The sequence below is a fragment of the Astatotilapia calliptera genome, chromosome 17 (assembly GCF_964374335.1).
Source record: "Astatotilapia calliptera chromosome 17, fAstCal68.1, whole genome shotgun sequence".
NCBI classification, from domain to species: domain Eukaryota; kingdom Metazoa; phylum Chordata; class Actinopteri; order Cichliformes; family Cichlidae; genus Astatotilapia; species Astatotilapia calliptera.
In genome coordinates, this window is record NC_137438.1 from 1,468,556 (window position 1) to 1,477,444 (window position 8,889).

General features: G+C 48.0%; 1 pseudogene across 1 annotated transcript; it reads right to left on the reverse strand.

The window, feature by feature from the left end:
• Positions 1–1,247: 1,247 nt before the first annotated feature.
• LOC145421595 (zinc finger protein 277-like) lies at positions 1,248–8,619 on the reverse strand (annotated as a pseudogene). Its single transcript, XR_013902976.1, has 12 exons — positions 8,592–8,619; positions 6,094–6,307; positions 5,732–5,820; positions 5,536–5,618; positions 5,206–5,297; positions 4,385–4,495; positions 4,195–4,316; positions 4,003–4,070; positions 3,437–3,533; positions 2,633–2,669; positions 2,373–2,547; positions 1,248–2,172 (listed from the first exon to the last, which is right to left on the reverse strand). The product of XR_013902976.1 is annotated as a zinc finger protein 277-like (transcript).
• Between the last annotated feature and the right edge of the window lie 270 nt (positions 8,620–8,889).

An 8,889-nucleotide genomic window follows, 5' to 3' on the forward strand; every position in this document is an offset into this window, starting at 1 on the left:
AAGGAAACGCACAATTGAGGCAAGAGATGGCAGAACTCAGACAAACTGTGGAAAATCTTCAGCGCCCAGCGGTACATGAACAAGAGACAACAGAAAGAGAATCGCCTGGTTCGTGGGGTCTAAACCTACTTAAAGTAGGTTTAACTGCTGCCGGATGTGTCATTGCTCTTCCTGCAGCTTTCTGGGTCGCCTCTAAGATTTTCGGCTGAAGCGAATGTCCCGCTCTGTGGGGTCGTGATTATTGTCATCATGTACTCATATATGTAAGCATTGAGCCAAATGTAATAATTCTAACATATTAAACAAACAATATTTGTCTCTTATGTATAATACATCTGTAGATACACTGTCACAGATACTTGTCTTTGAGTGAAGATTTAAGGTGATAGGAAATATAAATAACTGCAACTTGAATCTCTGACCCAGAGTTCAAGCTCACTGCTGTAATATATATATATATATATCATAATAATCTGACAATACATATAATATTGGCCATATTATATTTACATTACCACAGTGAGATGACTTCAGTCTCATGAACAACATCAGCTAATTGTTATTTACTAGCTAATCTTAAATGACTGTTCAGCACAGAAATGAAGCCCAACAATCATGTTTACAGTCCTTTGGTCTCAGATGAACAAAATATGTTCTCCTTCATTTCTGTCACACAAAGCTGTATGACACGTTTCTCGCGGTTAGTATCATGGTTGCTAGGCAACCTGAACAGCGCGACGAAGGCTAGACCGTCCCATTTCACAAGCCTCTCACTTCCGCACTTCTCGTACTTATAGTACGCGCCGTACGTAGTACGCGTGCGGTCGCTGGATTGGGACACAGCCTGGGCCTGCCAGAGTCAGAAATGAGGATAAAACAGGAAGTTTGACAGCAGTGAGTTCCTGCAGCGACCTCTCGTTTCTCTCCTCAGTGCTGCATGTTCGTGAACGTGAGCCCGGACGCGAAGGAAACTCTGCTGCAGTTCGGCTCCACCATACGGCAGGTGTCGCTCGGCAACGCGACGCAGAAAAACAACAGAAACGCCAAGTAGGACAGATGTTTCAGGCACGAGAAGTCCCTGGACTTTTTGAGGGGACAACAATAATAATAACAATGTGCAGTAAAACATACACTCATTCTTTTCATTTATTAGGTTCCTGTGTCGTGTTGTTTGTGTTGGCAGTGAGTTGGAGGGCGGGGTGGGGTGGGCTGCTTTTAACCAGGTAATAATAATAATAATAATAATAATAATAATGGATACTTTATTGATCCCCATGGGGAAATTACTTGTTTTTCTCTGCATTTGACCCATTCACTCAGTGAAGCAGTGGGCAGCCCACTAAGCAGGCGCCCGGGGAGCAGTGTGTAGGGACGGTACCTTGCTCAGGGGTACCTCAGGGTAGCCGTTAAGTGGATTCGAACCGCCGACCTTCCGATCATGGGGCGACCACTTTACCTACTGAGCTATCCCTGCCACTTTGTGCTACATTTGTGTATGAAAAGTGCTTTATAAATAAAGGTTGATTGATTGTGCGTAGTGCCGACGCGGGACAGTTTCCAATTGTGTAGTGCTGTTGTTCCTAGTGTGACTCTGCAATGACAATAAAGAGTCTCTCGTCTTCTCTTGACGATGAGCTGCTCGTCCACCACAGCACTGAATCCAGCTCAGTTACAAGTTACAAAAGAAAATCATTTTTACTCGAGTACTGAAATTCATACTCAAGAAAACGCATGTTTCAGCTTCATTGCACGAGGCAGAGCAATTACGTTTCAGCGGACATCATGGCGTCCGCGTGTCCTGCTGTGGAGAGGACTCTTCTTTTAAACCTTCTTATCTCTACTAAGTAGAGACGTACAGGAAATAGTTGAGAGGGAAAGGGCCGGACTCAAACCCGTGCGGCTGCGTTCCAGCCATGTGGGATGTGGTCACCATGAGCTGAGCTCAGCCGACGTCAGAGACGACTTTGAGTCAAACGTATGACACGTGTCCGTCTGTGGTCCTAGCTGCTGCCTCCTCGCTCCTTCAGCAGCTGCTTGAGGACTCTCAGGTTAGAGATGTCCTCCGCGATGACCGGGATCTCCTCGCCGCGATGCTCCTCGCCACCGTCGCCTTCCTCGCTGTCAGAGAGCGTGCACAGGAGAGCGTCGTTCTCGTACGTGGGGAAGTAATACCTGCGGAGCGAGACGAAGTTTAGTGCTCAGGCTCAAATTAGTCCCAACTTAAAAAAGGACGCCATTTTCATCAGCTGATAAAAATACTCCAAATGAAGTGTAAACATCTGTGGCGTTGACCACGTTCATCAGCAGCTGGACGCCAGCTTTAAAGCCCGCGCTCTCATTGGTCAATTCTGCAGGCGCTTCGTTAAACCTACTGCGGCTGGTCCCAGGCGGACATCTCTGGCAGTTTCATCACATGACCTTCAGCCGCGATGTGACGCAGGGCGTCCGCCCGGCAGTCGAACATCCGCGTGCAGCCGTAGCAGCGGCTCTGATGGATCTGCCGCCGGATGAAGTTCACCAGTTTGACCTGCTGGTAGAACTTGAGGTCTGAGGGAGGACAGAACATTAGAAACACTCAGAAGGAAGAAATAGAAGGAAACTGCGCTCGAATGACCACGGAGATTTCACTCACCGAGCTCGGTCTTAAGGAGGTCGAAGCCGTGAGCCTCCTGCAAAACAATCACGAAACAGAAAGACGTCAGGGTGACGCAACGCCGCGACGCTGGTTACAGACTTCATAAATAACAAAACCAGAAAGCAGAGAGAAACTTTTCTGCCTCTCAGGTAAACTCGTCACTCGTGAGCAGAAACTTAGAGTCACGTTTGGGAAACTGGTTCTAACTTTAAACCATCAGAACGTTTAATCAACGACAAAATCTGACTGCAGTCGACGTCCAATCCTAGATTTGATTTATTGTTCACGAGTGTTAAGTCTAATTGTTGAATGTTGTCATTGTGTTTCTTAAATTTGTACGGTCTGAGTTCAACCTATAGGATCAAGACGTTCCTTTGTCTCTGACCTCTCCAGCCACTCTGTGCTGGGGGAGCTTTTATTGCAGATGCATCCTGACAGATCTGTTTCTTCTGTTGTAAGCTTCCTGCTTTTATGATCCTTTTGGTCAGCAGGAGGTCTCACACACACACACACACACACACACACACTTGTTAAAGTTTTGACAATCATGTATTTATTTGGAACCTTTTCAAAATAAAAGGCTCTTCAGCTTCGGTCCATCTGTGTGTGAGGGCACTTTTTGAGTAAAATCCATGTTTTGTGCTTACGATGGATTCATGCGTTTGCAGAGACCTCAGGAAGCAGATCGTTTCCTGTTAGTGTGCACTGTCTCCGTTCTCCCAGAATGCTTTGCAGAATCGTTTCAGGGATGAAAAGCAGAAAACGATATTTTCCTTCTCTGAAACTTCTACGTTCCCGTACCTTCATATGCGCGTAGATCTGCTCCAACGTCTCCGATTGGTGATCACAGAACAGACACACTGCAGAGACCGGATGAGCCTGCCAGTCCGACCAATCACTGCGGACGATACGGAGATGAAACGAGCTGAAGACTGAAAGCATTCACACAGGATCAGAGGAGGAGTAGGAAGTGGACTTGATTTAAACTTTTGTATCCAGGCTGACGCAATAAATGAGAATATTCTCAGGAGGGACAACCCAAGGTTCAGTATCTGGGATCGAGCCGGGGATCAAACCTCCAACCTTTCGCTGCACCTCCTGATCCACAGCTACCCCGAGCTCACAGCACCTGGTTCAGCACCTGGTTAGCGCTGGAGATCAAGCGTGCTCAGACTGGTGATGTCGTGTTGGTTTAAAATAAACGTTACACCCAGTAACTGCACCATCTGGTGGTAAAAAACTGGTATTACATGCAAGTGCAGCCCGGCCCGGTTTTTGCCTTTAACACGACACAGAGCAGTGTGTATGACATGCATCAGGACACTTTAGTTAATGCCGTCCTCACAGAGCTACATGAGGATACTTACTCATCCTCATCATCCGCCAGCTCACGGTCATCTTCGCTTTGCAGCTCCTCCCACGTTTTTCCCAGTTCCTGACAGGACAGGAGGGACGCTTTAAAATCGGAACAATACATTCAGGTCGTGCGTTTGCTTCTACAGAACTGCTTCGTTTATCCTGACGTGGAAGCGTGTGGCGAGTGTGTCGCTGGGCTTTACCAGGTAGTTGATGACGTAGAAGCGGTCGTACTCGTGGTTTTTGGCGCTGATGCGGCGGTGAGCTTTTTTCCTTCAGCGTGGTTTTATCTCGAAACGTTTTCTCGCAGTACAGACACTGCAGACTGAAGCGAGGGGAGCAAAATGAAAAGGCGCGCGAAACAAAACTTAACGCTGTGAATAAAAAGCAAACCTGTCCAGTTTGTCCTGCAGCGTGTCGAGGAACTCGCTGCAGTAGACGATGTTGTCCGGCAGTCCGATGCTGAAGGAATGCTCTCTGGCCATGTGGTTCAGCAGAGACCACCTGGAAACAGCACGTGGAGCCATTTTTAATAAACAACAGAAAACATCAGCTGACATCATCACTGTTAGCACTGCGCTGCAGTCCTTTGGGCTTCGTCCAGAAGTTCCCATTTGGACAAGACTTCAAGATCCATGCAGCGTGCCCATAGTGGCAGACAGAGGGAAGCAGCCTCCCTCGCCATGGGCCGCTGCATGTCCAAATGTGAGGAGACCCGGAGCGGACGCGGGTTATGTCTCTCGGCGTCCTCCCACAAGGAGCTGGAGGTGGTGGCTGTGCAGAGGGAGGCCGAGCATCTGCGAACCAACACAGTGACTGAAAATGGATGGATGGAAGCTTAACTGGAGGTAAAGACACAGATCCACACAAGAACTGTGGTAAACACCAGTGAGAAGCCAGTCACACCTTCATGCCATTCATGAACCAGCACACACCTGCACAGGTCTGAGACCTGACCCTTAGCAGGAGAGGAAGAAGGATGAGGAGCTGCACTGGTCTCAGATCAGCTTCTTGGTTCAGGCTCAGACATGTCACTGAATGATGTTTATGGAATTATGCATCAAAGCAGCTTTTTGGGGGTTGGATCATAAGAGATGACTACAGGAAGCAAAGAAGCTTTTAGTCACATGATTTCAGGAAGCTCTACCTTCTGTCTGCTTTAATCTAACACACGTGAGGTTTCCAGGACTGATGGGAATCCTGCGGCGCTTTACCTGTTTCCCGTGAACTCTTCGCTGCAGAACATGCAGAGACGATGGAAGCTGCTGTCGTCTCGCTCCTTCGGCTGCTGCTCCAGGACCTCCTCCTGTGGGAGCACAGAAGAAGAGCTCAGAGGAATTCTTCAGAAAACTACCTCAGAGTGCTCAGATATTTAAAGTGCAGAGGTTACAACGACACAAAGCGTGTCAAATCATCACTCAAATCTGCAATTTTTCTGATTTTGCCTGATTTTCAGACTTTGCCTCAAAATAAAGTTTAAAAGAAACGAAACTTTCAGCAGCACAAGATTCACTCAGGATGCTCCGAGTCTCACGTCTCCTCACCAGTCGTTTCTGCTGCAGCTTCTCTCGGAGGACTCTGTCTTCTGGAAGGACGTCACACAGCAGGAAGTAGTCCTCCTGCTCCTCTGTCAGGTCAGCGAGGAAGAAGAGTTTTTAATGAGTCATTAATCAGAGCTGGAGGAAGTGTACGTGGTTCACTTTGAAAGGTCAGGTCCTCTGTGGGTTTGAGTGAACTCACCGACTGGGCCCGTGGAGTTGGTTTTGATGACGCTGCAGAAATCTGTGAGCGGCTGCTCGAGGAATCTGCCCTTCCAGTACAGCAAGTACCTGATGGAGGAAACTCCTCAGTAAAACCGACTCACAGCCAGGTTTACCGGCGCACAGAAACACTTCGTCACGGTTCATAAAGGCAGCACACTAACAGGCGTGGACATGCTGGACTTGTTGTATATATGTATACTTGTAAGGTAAGGGTTTCCCCCCATCACCCCAAATAATTACAGGAAGTCTTTGGTGAAATGATCGAGTTCCAAATGCTAAAAACATCCAAACGTGTTCCCGAGAGTTAAACGAGTGAGCCGGAGCATGTGTGGCTCGTACTTTGGGACGTCTGCCATGAGTTTGACGTCGGCGATGACAAGCTTGTGCTCCATCAGCAGGTGTCTGAGGAGGACGTCTTTCTGCGGCGGTGGGACGGACTCAGAGCAGAACAGGCAGACCAGCGGCTCGGAGCCGGGACATTGAACACCGGGAGGGCTGGAGGTGTCAGCCGGCTGCTCAGGGAAACACAGCGGCTCCAGAATGCTGTCCTTACCTGAGAAAGCAGAAGAGAGACTACACTTTATATACCCCACACACACTCTACTCCAGCTCCACTGGAACGGTTCGCAGCCGAGTGTGAAGCAGCGGGAATGAGGATCAGCACCTCCAAATCTGAGGCCATGGTTCTCAGACGGAAAAGGGTGGAGTGCCCACTCCGGGTCGGGGATGAGTTCCTGCCCCAAGTGGAGGAGTTCAAGTATCTCGGGGTCTTGTTCGCGAGTGATGGGAGAAGGGAGCCGGAGATCGACAGACGGATTGGGGCTGCAGCTGCAGTAATGCAGACTAGGGCTGCCACGATTAGTCGACTAGTCACGATTATGTCGACTATTAAAATCGTCGACGACTAATTTAATAGTCGACGCATCGTTTGAAGCTTTGTAAGATCACAAAGGACGCAGGAATGAGTAGTAGGATTTAAGAGTGTAATAACGGACTGAAACAGAAGATGGCAGCACTGCATGTACAAGGATGCCAGCTGCCGTTAAACCCCGAAGAAGAAGCTGTGTCCCAGAATTCATAGCGCAGCTGTCAACAATGGCGGCAGCTAGGTAGTTTTAACTTTACTCTTACGTTTAACATATTTTCAGGCGAGAATGTAGCTGTGTAAACCTCAAATATCTGCTCAGTTTATCAAGACACCACATATTTTCAAAAGCGCTCCGACGTTTTCGGAGACGTCTGTTACCCACTAGCTCGTTAGCTAGGCGGGGGCAAGGCTAACTAGAGCCGTGAGAACACCGGACTCCCGGCAAATCATTTTCAAACCCACCGCCGTCTTTCGCTACTCAGGTTAAACATGATATATAAGTCACTTAGATAACTTAACAATGTTATTGTTTGGCTTTCTTTAGTATTTTATTTGTTCCTGAGTAAATCGGTTTGGCTGAGATTAAAGTTATAGTTTTTTGCACAGCTAAAACTGTCAAGCAGACAGCTGATTATCAGAAGTGTGAGACTCTGGAGAATATACTCCGGTGTCCTGTTATATTTTAGAAAGCAAGGAGTTTATTAAACTTCACCGAAACAATCTGCAAATTTCATTAAAAATTAATAAACTATCATCTTGTCTTTATTTTTAGTTAGCACAAACACTTCAAGCTGTAAGCTAATGATAGTTATATAAGACCAGATGCTGCCGGTGCAATAAGCAGTACGCTGTACGTCCAATGGATGATGATCTGATTAGTCGACTAATCGCAAAAATAATCGATGACTAGTCGACTATCAAAATAATCGTTTGTGGCAGCCCTAATGCAGACGCTGCACCGGTCCGTCGTGGTGAAGAGGGAGCTGAGTGTAAAAGCGAAGCTCTCAGTTTACCGGTCGATCTACGGCCCTACCCTCACCTATGGCCACGAGCTGTGGGTAGTGACCGAAAGAACGAGATCGCAGATACAAGCGGCAGAAATGAGCTTCCTCCGAAGGGTGGCTGGCCTCTCCCTTAGAGATCGGGTGAGAAGTTCGGCCATCCGGGAGGGGCTCAGAGTAGAGCAGCTGCTGCTCCACATGGAAAGGAGCCAGCTGAGGTGGTTCGGGCATCTGACAAGGATGCCCCCTGGGCGCCTCCTGGGTGAGGTGTTCCGGGCATGTCCTACCGGGAGGAGGCCCCGGGGCAGACCCAGGACACGCTGGAAAGACTATATCTCTCGGCTGGCCTGGGAACGCCTTGGTGTTCCCCCGGATAAGCTGGAGGAGGTGGCTGGGGAGAGGGAGGTCTGGGCCTCTTTGCTTAGGCTGCTGCCCCCGCGACCCGGCCTCGGATAAAGCGGACGAAGATGGATGGATGGATGGATGGACACTCTACTCCAGACCAGGTGAGTCAAAACCAAGCGGAAGCGAGAATGTACAGCCTGGCATGAAGAAGCATTTCCCTCTGATCTACAAAAATCTGTCTGTATACAATTATTTTCATCACCCGTGGGGACAAAACTATGATCTAAAAGTTAAAAAAAAATTAATGAATTAATTAAATAACTCATTAATCGAGCTCAGACTTTACACGCTGTTAAATCCTGAATAAACTTCGCAGCTGTCAGACTGAGGATACTGACTGAATATAGAGATTGCTGTATAATCAGAGTTAGCAGCCCAGCTATTTCCTAGCCTGCTAGCTTAGCCGGGCGGGTTCCCGCCTGCTTTTCTGATTTTTTTTAGCCTTTTTTCTGCTGATTGTGAATTCCCACAGACTCGGAGAGTCACCGACACCCAAAGCTTTGCACGCAGACCACCAGATATCAGCAATAAAGCCGCGGACACGTTTAAAAAGTCACACTTACCGTCTTTACTCGGCTCGCTGGCGGCCATGTCTGGTGTCACGTGGTGCAAATAACACAAATCGAACCAATCGGAGGCCGTAAAATGCCAACGAAGCGCCTTCGCGGACCCCTGGTAAAACGCGAATTAGAAAAGGTGCATTCAAGTGGTTAAAGGAAATATGAAAACTTACGTTTCGAAAGCTGAAGGTTAATTAATGTGAATGAAGTTGACTAACATGTAACATTGGACGTTGTTGCATATAGGTGCTGTGCTTTTTGGAAATCGAATTTCCCAGAGGAACCCACCCGAGGGATTAAT